The sequence below is a fragment of the Chiloscyllium punctatum genome, chromosome 36 (genome assembly GCF_047496795.1).
Source record: "Chiloscyllium punctatum isolate Juve2018m chromosome 36, sChiPun1.3, whole genome shotgun sequence".
Lineage (NCBI taxonomy): Eukaryota > Metazoa > Chordata > Chondrichthyes > Orectolobiformes > Hemiscylliidae > Chiloscyllium > Chiloscyllium punctatum.
The window spans coordinates 46,022,194-46,036,336 of record NC_092774.1 but is presented as its reverse complement, the minus strand read 5'-3'; the positions used below and the strand labels follow the sequence as shown (position 1 = coordinate 46,036,336).

At 47.2% G+C, this 14,143-nt stretch overlaps 1 protein-coding gene across 2 annotated transcripts in view; it reads left to right on the top strand.

Moving 5' to 3' along the window:
• The window catches only part of LOC140461018 (uncharacterized), a 163,022-nt gene that overhangs the window by 19,745 nt on the left and 129,134 nt on the right, over positions 1–14,143 (top strand). Inside the window, exon 2 of one of the 2 annotated variants that reach the window (XR_011954451.1) lies at positions 9,025–12,703. The exons of the other annotated variant lie outside the window; for it this stretch is intronic. The gene's annotated coding sequence lies outside the window, so the exon portion shown is untranslated. Of the gene's footprint in view, positions 1–9,024; positions 12,704–14,143 lie in introns of those variants that run through there. 2 annotated transcript variants of the gene reach the window in all.

Sequence of the window (14,143 nt, the reverse complement as noted above, 5' to 3'; positions counted from 1 at the left end):
GCTAAGCTAAATTGCACATAGATGTTGCCAGGGTTTGAGCTACAGCGAGAGGCTGACTAGGCTGTTTTCCCTGGAGCCCTCGATGTTGTGCCAACCTGTAAACCCAATCCGAAGCCCATATAACCTACGCTATTCCATTCTCATCCATATGTCAATCCAATGATCATTTAAATGCCCTTAAAGTTGGCGAGTCTACTACTGTTACAGGCAAGGCATTCAATGCCCTCATAGCTCTGAGTAAAGAAGCTATCTCTAACATCTGTCCTATAGCTATCTCCCCTCAATTTAAAGCTATGTCCCCTCATGCTAGCCATCACCATCCAAGGGAAAAGGCTCTCACTGTCCACCCTATCGAATCCTCTGATAATCTTATATGTCTCTTTAAAGTCACCTCTCAACCTTCTTCTCTCTAATGAAAACAGCCTCAGTTCCCTCAGCCTTTCCTCCTAAGATCTTCCCTCCAGACCAGGCAACATCCTGGTAAATCTCCTCTGCGCCCTTTCCAGTGCTTCCACATCCTTCCTATCATGCAGGGACCAGAACTGTACACAATACTCCAAGTGTGACCACACCAGAGTGTTGTACAGCTGCAGCATGACCTTGTGGCTCCGAAACACAATCCCTCCACCAACAAAAGCTAACACACTGTATGACTTCTTAACAACCCTATCAACCTGAGTGGCAACTTTCAGGGATCTATATACGTGGACACCAAGATCTCTCTGCTCATCTATACAACACAGGCAGCAGAGGTTTGAATGACCTCAAGACTACAGGGCGGGAGTATGGCTAGGATTGTCAAGTCTAGAGGTGACAAAGAAATGGATATATTGAAACTCAGGAGGAATTAGATAATGTTCCTGGGGTGGCCTTAGACGGTCTTGGTGATGATGGAGTGTTATGGACTAGGCCAGACCACTCGAAACATTCTTAAGCAGGCAGCCCAGACCGGAACTTTGCAATTTCTTTCAGTAAGTGTACAGTGAAAACTAACCGGGGTAAGTTAGCTCAGTTGACTAACAGGTTTTAAAACAGAAAAAAAAATTCACATCATTATAGAATGAAACACAAAAAACAAAATATAGAATACCCGCAGAATTCAGACTACCTCAAACTAGACATAATTATGCTGTTCCAAATATAGACAACGGTCCCAATAAACAAACCCCTTAAACACAGAGCAAAGAATGAAACAAAACTTGCAGGTTGAAATTAGAGGGGCATAAGGAGAGAGAATCTAGCAGCCTGTTTGCATAAAGCACACTGCTGAACTGACTCTAACTTAACTTCAGCTTCAAGGATTGACCACTCCCCTTTCATTATACAGGTCACTTCTAAAGCATAAGATCTCATCTGTTATCGTATAAACAAAAAGGCCTCCCAACACCCTTTCATCTCTGTACCAAACCCAGCCAATTCAGAGGCGGAGAGGTCAGGAAGAAGATTGCAGGTTAGGAAGGTGGTGCTGAGTTCGAGGGTTGGGATTGAGACAAGGTGGGGCGAGGGGAAATGAGGAAACTGGAGAAATCTGAGTTCATCTGTTTAGACAGTCAGAAACTTTTTCCCCGGGTACAACAGAGTGTTACAAGGGGACATAAATTTAAGGTGAAGGGTGGAAGGTATAGGGGAGATGTCAGGGGTGGGTTCTTTACCCAGAGAGTGGTGGGGGCATGGAATGCGCTGCCCGTAGGAGTGGTAGAGTCAGAATCATTGGTGACCTTTAAGCGGCATTTGGATAGGTACATGGATGGGTGCTTAATCTAGGTTAGAAGTTCGGCACAACATCGTGGGCCGAAGGGCCTGTTCTGTGCTGTATTGTTCTATGTTCTATCCTTTGTGTTTGGAGGGTTCCTAGGCGGAAGATGAGGCGCTCTTCCTCCAGCCGTCGTGTTGCTATGATGTGGCGATGGAGGAGTCCAAGGACCTGCATGTCCTTGGTGGAGTGGGAGGGGGAGTTGAAGTGTTGAGCCACGGGGTGGTTGGGTTGGTTGGTGCGGGTGTCCCAGAGGTGTTCTCTGAAACATTCCGCAAGTAGGCGGCCTGTCTCCCCAATATAGAGGAGGCCGCTATATCAAACAGTACCCTCCCACTGACATCCTCCTTCGACTGACTGAACTGGTCCTCACTCTGAACAACTTCTCTTTCCAATCCTCCCACTTCCTCCAAACCAAAGGAGTAGCCATGGGCACCCGCATGGGCCCCAGCTATGCCTGCCTCTTCGTAGGATATGTGGAACAGTCCATCTTCTGCAGCTAGGAGGAGAAAGTGAGGACTGCAGATGCTGGAGATCAGAGCTGAAGATGTGTTGCTGGAAAAGCGCGGCAGGTCAGGCAGCATCCACAGAACAGGAGAATCGACGTTCCGGGCATCAGCCCTTCTTCAGGAATGAGAGAAGTGTGTCCAGCAGGCCAAGATAAAAGGTAGGGAGGAGGGACCTGGGGAAGGGGCATTGGAAATGCGATAGGTGGAAGGAGGTTAAGGTGAGGGTGATAGGCCGGAGTGGGGGTGGGGGCGGAGAGGTCACGAAGAAGATTGCAGGTTAGGAAGGTGGTGCTGAGTTCGAGGGTTGGGACTAAGACAAGGTGGGGGGAGGGGAAATGAGGAAACTGGAGAAATCCGAGTTCATCCCTTGTGGTTGGAGGGTTCCTAGGCGGAAGATGAGGCGCTCTTCCTCCAGTCGTGTTGCTATGGTCTGGCGATGGAGGAGTCCAAGGACCTGCATGTCCTTGGTGGAGTGGGAGGGGGAGTTGAAGTGTTGGGCGAAGGGGTGGTTGGGTTGGTTGGTCCGGGTGTCCCAGAGGTGTTCTCTGAAACGTTCTGCAAGTAGGCGGCCTGTCACACCAATATTGAGGAAGCCGCAGCTACACTGGCACCATCCCCCACCTTTTCCTCCGTTACATCGATGACTGTATTGGCACTGCCTCATGCTCCCACGAGGAGGTTGATCAGTTCATCCACTTTACCAACACCTTCCACCCCGACCTCAAATTTACCTGGACCGTCTCAGACTCCTCCCTCCCCTTCCTAGACCTCTCCATTTCTGTCTCGGGCGACCGAATCAACATGGATATTTACTATAAATCGATCGACTCCCACAGCTACCTAGACTACACCTCCTACCACCCTGCCCCCTGTAAAAACGCCATCCCATATTCCCAATTCCTCCGTCTCCGTCGCATCTGCTCCCAAGAGGACCAGTTCCAAAACCGTACCACCCAGATGGCCTCCTTCTTCAAGGACCGCAATTTCCCCCCCAGACATGGTCGACGATGCTCTCCATTGCATCTCCTCCACCTCCTGCTCCTCCGCCCTTGAGACCCGCCCCTCCAATCACCACCAGGACAGAACCCCACTGGTCCTCACCTTCCACCCCACCAACCTCCATATACATCGTATCGTCCGTCGTCATTTCCGCCACCTCCAAATAGACCCCACCACCAGGGATATATTTCCCTCCCCTTCCCTATCGGCGTTCCGAAAAGACCACTCCCTCCGTGACTCCCTCGTCAGGTCCACGTCCCCCACCAACCCAATCTCTACTCCCGGCACCTTCCCCTGCAACCGCAAGAAATGCAAAACTTGCACCCACACCTCCCCCCCTTACTTCCCTCCAAGGCCCCAAGGGATCCTTCCATATCCACCACAAATTCACCTGCACCTCCACACATGTCATTTACTGCATCCGCTGCACCCGATGTGGCCTCCTCTATATTGGGGAGACAGGCCACCTACTTGAGGAACATTTCAGAGAACACCTCTGGGACACCCGGACCAACCAACCCAACCACCCCGTAGTTCAACACTTCAACTCCCCCTCCCACTCCACCAAGGACATGCAGGTCCTTGGACTCCTCCTTCGCCAGACCATAGCAACACGACGGTTGGAGGAAGAGTGCCTCATCATCCGCCTAGGAACCCTCCAACCACGAGGGATGAACTCAGATTTCTCCAGTTTCCTCATTTCCCCTCCGCCTACCTTGTCTCAGTCCCACCCCTCGAACTCAGCACCACCTTCCTAACCTGCAATCTTCTTCCTGACCTCTCCGCCCCCACCCCCACTCCGGCCTATCATCCTCACCTTAACCTCCATTTCCAATGCCCCTCCCCCAAGTCCCTCCTCCCTACCTTTTATCTTAGCCTGCTTGGCACACTTTCCTCATTCCTGAAGAAGTGCTCATGCCCGAAACGTTGATTCTCCTGTTCCTTGGATGCTGCCTGACCTGCTGCGCTTTTCCAGCAACACATTTTCAACTCTGATCTCCAGCATCTGCAGTCCTCACTTTCTCCCAGCCAATTCGGAGCCCGGAGTATTTTTTACAACCTCTCTGGAAAAAAAACCAAGGACACAGTGTCCTTGAGAAAAGGAACGACCTTTAGAAAAAAGGACCAGCTTTGTGACAGGGATGTGTGGTTGGAAGGTCATCTTGTGGTGAAATAGTTCACCTTGTTTGTGAACAGTCTGGTTCAGACTCAGAATTACCAAAAAGAGGAATGGAGTGGGTGAAGAGAGAGCGCACATTGTAGTGGGGAACTGAGGAGAATAATGTCAGCCTTCCCAATATTTAACATGGAGGCAATTTCAGCTCATCCAGTGCTGGATGTCAGACAAGGCAGAATGAGATGTGACTTCTCACATAAACCTGCCACCCTGGCTCTTCTTGTCAGTGGATGGTGAGGGTTTGAGATTCTATTGATCCTCCACTTGGTTTGTAGATTTATAAAATCTCTCTCTTGCACTCCCTGCCTGTCCAGGTGGCTTTGTCTCCTCCCATGGTGTGGACCGTCTTCTCTATGTCCACAAAGGGGGCAAGTTCTCCGGCCCCCAAAGGAGATTTGTAAACAACTAGCTTTTTTATGAGTGCTTAGAAACGTTAATGGTCGAGTTTTTTTCCCCTTGTGCCCATCCCACAAATTATCAGCTTCATTCAGTCTGTTTCGCAACCCAGCTTTGTGATTGTTGTCAGTTATCACTTTCCCCCACCCCCCACAATTTTCTTTCTCTTTGAAATCAATTCCACAGGGTATTAGAAGGGGAGGATTTGCTGCCAGGAACATGAAACCAAACATCCCGTCAGGATCTGGCAGACTCTCCCTCCCCCAGTGTGACATAACCTGAATATCCCCAGATTGTGAACATGGAAGGAAAAGGATCCAACCACATTAGCAGAGGTAGTAGAGGCAGACACGGTAGATTAATTTAAGGTGCGTCAGGACAGATGCACGAGTAGGTGGGGAACGGAGGGATACAGATCCTTAGGAATTGGGTGATAGGTTTAGACAGTGGATTTGGATCGGCTCAGGCATGGTGGGCCGAAGGGCCGGTTCCTGGGCTGTAAGTGTTCTTTGTTCACACTGGGCGGAAACCGTACACGTGTAGTGCTTTGTAGACAAAAATTCGGCCAGTCATCTGACTTGTCAAGACGTAGACACCTTCACCCGGTGGGGAGAAACTGTGGAAATGTGGAGACTGTGCGGATGGATTCATAGGCCTGACTAAACTGGAAACACATCGCCATCATCATAACTGGGGAGGATCCTGCTCTGCGTGTAAGAAGGGCTTCACTTCTTCCATTCTGCTCAGACACCAACATGTTCACACTAACTTTTAAACACGCCTCGAAAAATTCATGGGAACTGCTTTCCCACCAACACAATTAATGGCAGGGTCTTGGCTACTCTTGTAGAACAGAGGGACCTGAGGGTTCAGGTACACAATGCTTTGAGGTTTGAGTCACATAGACAGGGTGGTTAAAAAGGGAAGGCATGCTTGCATTCATTGAACAATCCTTTGAGTATAAGAGTTGGGAAGTCATGTTGAGTTTGCACAGAACATTGGTGAGTCCTCTTCTCGCATACTGTGGCTGTTCTCGGAAAGATATTATTAAGCTGGAGAGGGTTCAGGAGAGATTTACCAGGATGTTACTGAGTATGGACAATTTGAGTTGTACAGAAAGCCTTTCTCACTGGAGTTCAGGTGGTTGAGGGGTGACTTACAGAGGTTTACAAAATCATGAGGGGTATCAATTGGGTTAATGTCTTTTGCCTGGGATGAGGGAGTTCAAACATACGGGGCATATTTTTAAGGTGACAGGAGAGAAATATAAAAAAGACATGAGGGTGTTTTTTTTTAAACAAAGAATGATTCGCGTGTGGAATGAGCGTTCTGAGGAAGTGTGGATGTGGACACAGTTAAAATATTTAAAAGACACTTGGATTAGTCCATGAATAGGAAATGTTTGAAGGGATATGGGCCAGGAGCAGGCCAGGTGGGACTGGTTTATTTTGGGATAATGTCCAGCGTGGACTGGTTAGACTAAAGGGTCAGTTTCCAAGCTGTGTGACTCTATGTTCATGCTGAGAGACCAAACACTGCGGAAAAGGGCACAGACGTTCATTTAAGCTCACTGCTCACGGGCAACTTCACATGAGGGAGACCTCTCACCTGCCCTCATTGTGGAAAGGGAATCACCCAGTCAACCAAGCTGCTGATACACCAGACAATGCACTCTGGGGAGAGAGTGTTTCGATGTCCAGACTGTGGAGAGTGCAATAAGCACTCGGAAGAATGAATGTCCAGTCAGCATGTTCCCACCAGTGAGAGACCTTTCAGATGCTGTCACTGTGGTGTAAGGTTCTTTTTTTAAGATTCTTACACACTTGATGCAACTGCTAACTTCTGTGAAAAACCAAACCACCTTAAGCAAGTACAAGCTTTGGAGGAACCCTTAATACTCTTTGCAATGCTTGCGAAGCCATGTGAAGAGATCTCCCTGAATAAGGGGACAGTCCTCCCTTTTACATCACAGTCAGTAATGCCCACAGGACAACCCCCAGCCACTTCCCCATAGTCACAAGCCACTCAAAAGACAATGTAGTGATTTGCTTATTTCCAGAAACAATGAGATATAAATCATCCCTTAATGGCAAGATTTAATGTAAATGGGTTTTTATTGCAGGGTGTGTTCAGAATTTTAACTGCAATGGTCTTATTGATTCTGAATAGCAGGAGATGACAATATAGATTTACTCTGAATAGCAGGAGATGACAATGTAGATTTACTCTGAATACCAGGAGATGACAATGTCGATTTACTCTGAATAGCAGATGACGACAATATAGATTTACACTGAATAGCAGGAGATGACAATATAAATTTACTCTGAATAGCAGGGGATGACAATGTAGATTTACACTGAATAGCAGGAGATGACAATGTAGATTTACTCTGAATAGCAGGAGATGACAATGTAGATTTACTCTGAATAGCAGAGGATGACAATGTAAATTTACTCTGAATAGCAGGAGATGACAATGTAAATTTACTCCGAATAGCAGATGACGACAATATAGATTTACTCTGAATAGCAGGAGATGACAATGTAAATTTACTCCGAATAGCAGATGACGACAATATAGATTTACTCTGAATAGCAGGAGATGACAATGTAAATTTACTCTGAATAGCAGGAGATGACAATGTAAATATACTCTGAATAGCAGGGGATGACAATGTAAATTTACTCTGAATAGCAGGGGATGACAATGTGAATTTACTCTGAATAGCAGGGGATGACAATGTGAATTTACTCTGAATAGCAGGGGATGACAATGTGAATTTACTCTGAATAGCAGGAGATGACAATGTGAATTTACTCTGAATAGCAGGAGATGACAATGTGAATTTACTCTGAATAGCAGGAGATGACAATGTAAATTTACTCTGAATAGCAGGAGATGACAATGTAAATTTACTCTGAATAGCAGGAGATGACAATGTAAATTTACTCTGAATAGCAGGAGATGACAATGTAAATTTCCTCTGAATACCAGGAGATGACAATGTAAATTTACTCTGATTAGCAGGAATTGAAGACGTAAATTTACTCTGAATAGCAGAGGATGACAATGTGAATTTACTCTGAATAGCAGGAGATGACAATGTAAATTTACTCTGAATAGCAGGAGATGACAATGTAAATTTACTCTGAATAGCAGGAGATGACAATGTAAATTTACTCTGATTAGCAGGAATTGAAGACGTAAATTTACTCTGAATAGCAGGAGATGACAATGTAGATTTACTCTGAATAGCAGGAGATGTCAATATAGATTTACTCTGAATAGCAGAGGATGACAATGTAAATTTACTCTGTCATCTCCTGCTATTCAGAGTAAATTTACATTGTCATCTCCTGCTATTCAATGTAAATTTACTCCGAATAGCAGATGACGACAATATAGATTTACTGTGAATAGCAGGAGATGACAATGTAAATTTACTCTGAATAGCAGAGGATGAAAATGTAAATTTACTCTGAATAGCAGGAGATGACAATGTAGATTTACTCTGAATAGCAGGAGATGTCAATATAGATTTACTCTGAATAGCAGAGGATGACAATGTAAATTTACTCTGAATAGCAGAGGATGAAAATGTAAATTTACTCTGTCATCTCCTGCTATTCAATGTAAATTTACTCCGAATAGCAGATGACGACAATATAGATTTACTGTGAATAGCAGGAGATGACAATGTAAATTTACTCTGATTAGCAGGAATTGAAGACGTAAATTTACTCTGAATAGCAGAGGATGACAATGTAAATTTACTCTGAATAGCAGGAGATGACAATGTAAATATACTCGGAATAGCAGAGGATGACAATGTAAATTTACTCTGAATAGCAGGAGATGACAATGTAGATTTACTCTGATTAGCAGGAATTGAAGACATAGATTTACTCTGAATAGCAGAGGATGACAATGTAAATTTACTCTGAATAGCAGGAGATGACAATGTAGATTTACTCTGAATAGCAGGAGATGACAATGTAGATTTACTCTGAATAGCAGGAGATGTCAATATAGATTTACTCTGATTAGTAGGAATTGAAGACATAGATTTACTCTGAATAGCAGGAGATGAATATAGATTTACTCCAAAAAGCAGGAGATGACAATATAGATTTACTCTGAATAGCAGGACATGACAATTAATTTTTTTTTTACATTCTACCTGCAAGACTGAGAAACATACCCACCCCATCCCGGGACACCAATTTCCTGAAGGTCAGCAGAGCAAATTAACCCCTTAACGTCTCAGTGGGACTGACTGAAAGCGAGGATCTGACACCACTGATGAACACCAGTGAGTTCACACGAGGGAGAAGCAATTCAGCTGTTCTGAGTGTGAGACGTTTCTCACGAAGTCACACCAGTTGCTGACATATAAACGAGTTCACACTGGGGAGAGAATATTTAAATGGACAGACTGCAGCAATTGCTAAAAAAAAATGTTGCACGGCACTGACAACCCATCAAATTCTTTCACGCTGATGAGAAACCTTTCGAGTGGTGTCGCTGCGGGTTGCAGGTTCAAGCGATCATGTGAACTCACTGTACATCAGTGGGTTCACACTGGGGAGAAGCCATTCACGTGGCCTGAGCGGAGGAAGGCATTCTCTCAGTCATCCACTTTCTTGCTACATCAGCGATTTCACACTGGGGAATGCCTTTCAGATGTTCTGAGGGTGGGGAAGGATTCATTCGGTTATCCAGCCAGCTGATACGCAAGCGAATCCACACGGGATAGGGGCCATTCACTTGCTTTGAGTGTGAAAAGAGATTCATTGGTCACGCTCATCTGCTGAGGCAGCACCCTGTTGAGAAATCTTTTAAATGCCCAAAGGGTGCAAAGTGCTTTAAAATGTTCTGAGGAACGGAGCAGTCATTCCCGTATTCATAGTGGCAAGAAATCACAGCAGCACTGGGTTCAAGGCATTGTTCACACTTTCTAAACTGTCACACTAAGGGACGTCGTTCACTTGGGCTGTGAGTACGAGCAGAGACTTACTCAGTCATCCAGAATGCTGAACCTTCAGTGAGTTCACAAGTAACTAGTGTCATTGCATTTTATTGTTAACCACATTAATGGCAATGTGGGAGCTCAGTGGTTGGCACTGCTGCCCCCCCCCCCTCCCCAGTGCCAGGGCCCTGGGTTCAATTCCACCCTCGGGGAAGTACCTGTTTGGATATAGCCCATTCTCTCCCCTTGTCTTCATGGGTTTCCTCTGGGTGCTCCAGTTTTCTGCCAACCTCCAGAGATGTGCAGGTCAGGTGGATTGGCCATGCTAAATGGCCCGTAGTGACCAGAGATGTGCAATCGATGTGGATTAGCTATGGGAAATGCAGGATAACTGGGATAGAATAGGTGGGGTGGGTCTGGGCGTGATACTGTTGGAGGGTCAGGGTGGACTCAATGGGCCGAACAGCCTGCTTCCACACTGCAGGGACTCTGCGAGATCTATGAGTGAGCCCGGTTCAGTGGGCTCTGATTCACATAATGGTGATGAACCTCAATCAAGTTTCACACCCATTATTGTGCTGAAAAGAAGTTAAATAAATTAGCTTTGTGTTAAACACGCAGAACATGAAGTCTGGATTACAAGACAGTTCTTTTTGAAAGGCTCTTCCCCGCCCCCTACCTTCTCCATTCTCGCCGTGACAGGAAATGCAAGGAGCTCATGCTTGCTTCGAAGATTGAGACCATCTGATCAGCTGCCTCTGTTGCTTTCCTTTGTCTGAACTAGCCCTCTGGGCCAAAATGCCTCGAAACCGCCCTTTGTCAAGATTTGAACCCACACCTTCATTCAGTTTCTCACCCACCTTCTTGTACATTCCTTTCTTGCACAACTTGTCCATGGAACCCATCTCCTTCTTCCTCAACCCTATGGCCAGAAAGTGGTCACACAGCCTCCACACATTCACTGAATTGGTTGATGCTGGTGTGTGTCTCTCTCTCTCTCTCTCTCCCCCTCTCCCTCCTCCACCACCTCCCTCAACTGAGGCATTGTCACCTCTCTGGCAAAAAGCACATCCTTGCCTCTATCATCTCTGCAACCAACTACCCTGCCTCAAATATCCCGTTCCTCTCCAACGTTTTGTCACTCCTAAATCCCTGCTCATCATGATGGCTCAGTGGTGAGTACTGCTGCCTCACAGCGCCAGGGACCTGGTTTCGATTCCGGCCTCAGGTGACTCAAGGGAATATGGGCCAAGTGCTGGCAAATGGGACTAGATTAGGTTAAGATATCAGGTCAGCATGTCCAAGTTGGACCGAAGGGCCTATTTCCATGCTATGACTGTCTATGACTCTCTATGACTGTCCGTGTGGAGTTTCCATAGGGTTTTTAGAACAGAACAGAATAGAAATTTATTGTCACACGTACTGTTACAGGAAAAATGCAATGAAAAGTAATGTAAGTCGTTCTAACATGGCACCTACAACAATGACAGAAGTCATTGACAATTGGAATGGTGGCTCATTGGTTAGCACTGCTGCCTCACGGCGCCAGGGACCCAGGTTCGATTCCAGCCTCAGAGCGACTGTCTGTGTGGAGTTTGCACATTCTCCCCATGTCCTCCAAAGTGCTCTGGTTTCCTCCACCAATCCAAAGATGTGCAGGCTAGGTGGATTGGCCACAGGAAATCTGGGGATAGGACGGAATGCTCTTTGGAGGATCAGTGCAGACCCAAATGGCCAATATCTGCACTGTAAAGATTCTACAGGAAGAAACAAAACCCTTTATGTGGTTTTGTAGTTGGGGCTGAGTGGTTAAGGCAATGGACTTGCAGTCCATTGGGGTTTCCTTGTGCAGGTTCGAATCCTACTGACTCTGCTCGACAGTTGAGGGCAAGTAGGGTATGGCCTTTGCTTCCTACCTTAGGCTGGATTTAAGCTGCTCTATCAAGTCGTGAGTTCAAGTCCCACCATTACCACAGTTCCAGGTGATATACCCCCAGGCAGTTGCTTGTGGAAGACCTGGGCACATTCAAGATTCTGATGTTTACTTTGGGGGGTGGGGGACAGCACAGTAGCTCAGTGGTTAGCACTGCTGCCTCAAAGCACCAAGGACCCAGGTTCGATTCCCGCCTCAGGTGACTGTCTGTATGGAGTTTGTACATTCTCCCCTCTGCATGGGTTTCCTCCTACAATCCAAAGGTGTGCAGGTTATGGTGAATTGGCCATGCTAAATTGCCCATAGTGTTCAGGGATATGTAGGTTAGGTGCATTGGTAGGGGAATGGGTCTGGGTGGGTTACTCTTCGGAGGTTCGGTGTGGACTTGTTGGGCCGAAGGGCCTGTTTACACACTGTAGGGATTCTATGATTTCATACATGATAATACGAAAAATGTCAAATTGGGACAAAAGTTCATCACAGTTCAGTAAACGGCTCCTGGGCGGGTGGAGGGGAAGCTGATTAAGGAACAATCCGAAGATGCAGCCGGGATGAGAATGGCATTCTGGGATGAGACCGCCATGCCAGGCTGCTGGAATACTGGGCCGGAAGCCTCCACTGAAGAAGACTGCCTTGCCAGGCCGAGATTGCCACTACTGGGTGAGATGGCCTGCCTGGAAGCTGAAGAGCACCTCTGCACAGGGACAAGTTCTCTTCAGCTGGAACAAGGCTGCCATACCGGTACGAGTTAAAACATCACCTAAACTCCAGGTTGTAGTCCAACAGGTTTATTTGGAAGCACCAGCTTTCGGAGTGGTGCTCCTTCGTTTTACTGTATCACATCCCCCCTGACACTGGAATCCTTTTGCTATAAATTCTGTGTCTCGGGGTAAGGTTCCACAACCACCTGATGAAGCAGCCGCGCTCTGAAAGCTAATGCTTCCAAATAAACCTGTTGGACTGTAACCTGGTGATGTGTGATGTTTAACTTTCTCCACCCCAGTCCAACACCGGGCACATCCCCCCCCCCCACCCCCCATCATGGGTACCAGAACAGGACCACCACACCGGGAGACTGCCACTTCTCCTCCTTCGGGCCTAGCAGCAGACTTGGAGCCTCGGCCTAGCCTGTGCTACCTGCTTCGGACTTCGCCAGGAGACTACGAGCTGGGGAAGAGTCCGTGCTGGGCCCGTCTTGGCGTTGCTACTGCTGCCGCAGGGGGTCTCCTCCCTCACCCGCCATTCTCCGGACCTTCCAGTTGGCGCCAGCACCTCTCAACGTTTGGAAACGCCAAGAGGGTAATCAAGCGTCGAATCAACAGGTGAGTCGCTGTTCCTCGAGCTCTCGTTGAGCTGGATGGAAACAGTGCAGGAGGCTGAGACAAAACGTGTGGCGCCGGAAAAGCACAACCGGTCAGGCAGCATCCCAGGGGCAGGAGTGTCAACGTTTCGAGCAGAAACTCTTCAACAGGCATTCCTGATGAAGAGCTTCTGCTCGAAACATCAACTCTCCTGCTCCTCGGATGCGGCCTGACCGGCTGTGCTTTTCCGGCGCCACACGTTTTGACTCCGATCTCCAGCGTCAGCGGTCCTCACTTTCTCCACACAGGAGGCTAAGGACAGAGAGGTCAGGGTGGGACTCTATGACTCTTAAGTACTTAGATGATCACCCGAAGCTCCGTAGCGTACAAGGGTACAGGCAATGTTCTGGAAAATAGAATTCTAGAATTCCTGCAGTGTGAAAACAGGCCCTTTGGCCCAACAAGTCCACACTGAGCAATCCACCCAGACCCATTCCCCCACCCTATTACTCTATATTTGCCCCTGACTAACGTACCTCACTTTAGGCATCCCTGAATACTATGGGGCAATTTAGCGCAGCCAATTCACCCTAACCTGCACATCTTTGGATTGTGGGAGGAAACCAGAGCAAACCCATGCAGACAAGGGGGAGAACGTGCAAACTCCACACAGACTCACCCGAGGCTGGAATCGAATCCGGGTCCCTGTCACTGGGAGGCAGCAGTGCTTACCACCGAGCCACTGTGCTGCCCCCTAGGATTAGAATGGTTAGGTTCTCAACTGGTGTAGACACAATGGGCTGAAGGGCCTCTTGCTGTGCTGTAAAACTTCAGGCTATTTAAAATCTTTGGGAGATGACCAGATTAGGTAGTCTCCCAAAAGCTGCAAAGCTCCTCTGAAGCATCGTGGGACGTTTCACGTTAAACGTTTTCTGAAAATGCAAGTTGTTCCTGTTTTCCCACAAGCAGTGCAAAGTAGAACAGCAATCAGACAAATAATGTGAGCAAGGAGCTATAAATGTTTGGGTCACTAGTATATTTAACCGATTCAAATGTGTCTCCCAAATCCACAATTTTTCTGGGTCTCACTGAGCTGACTCATT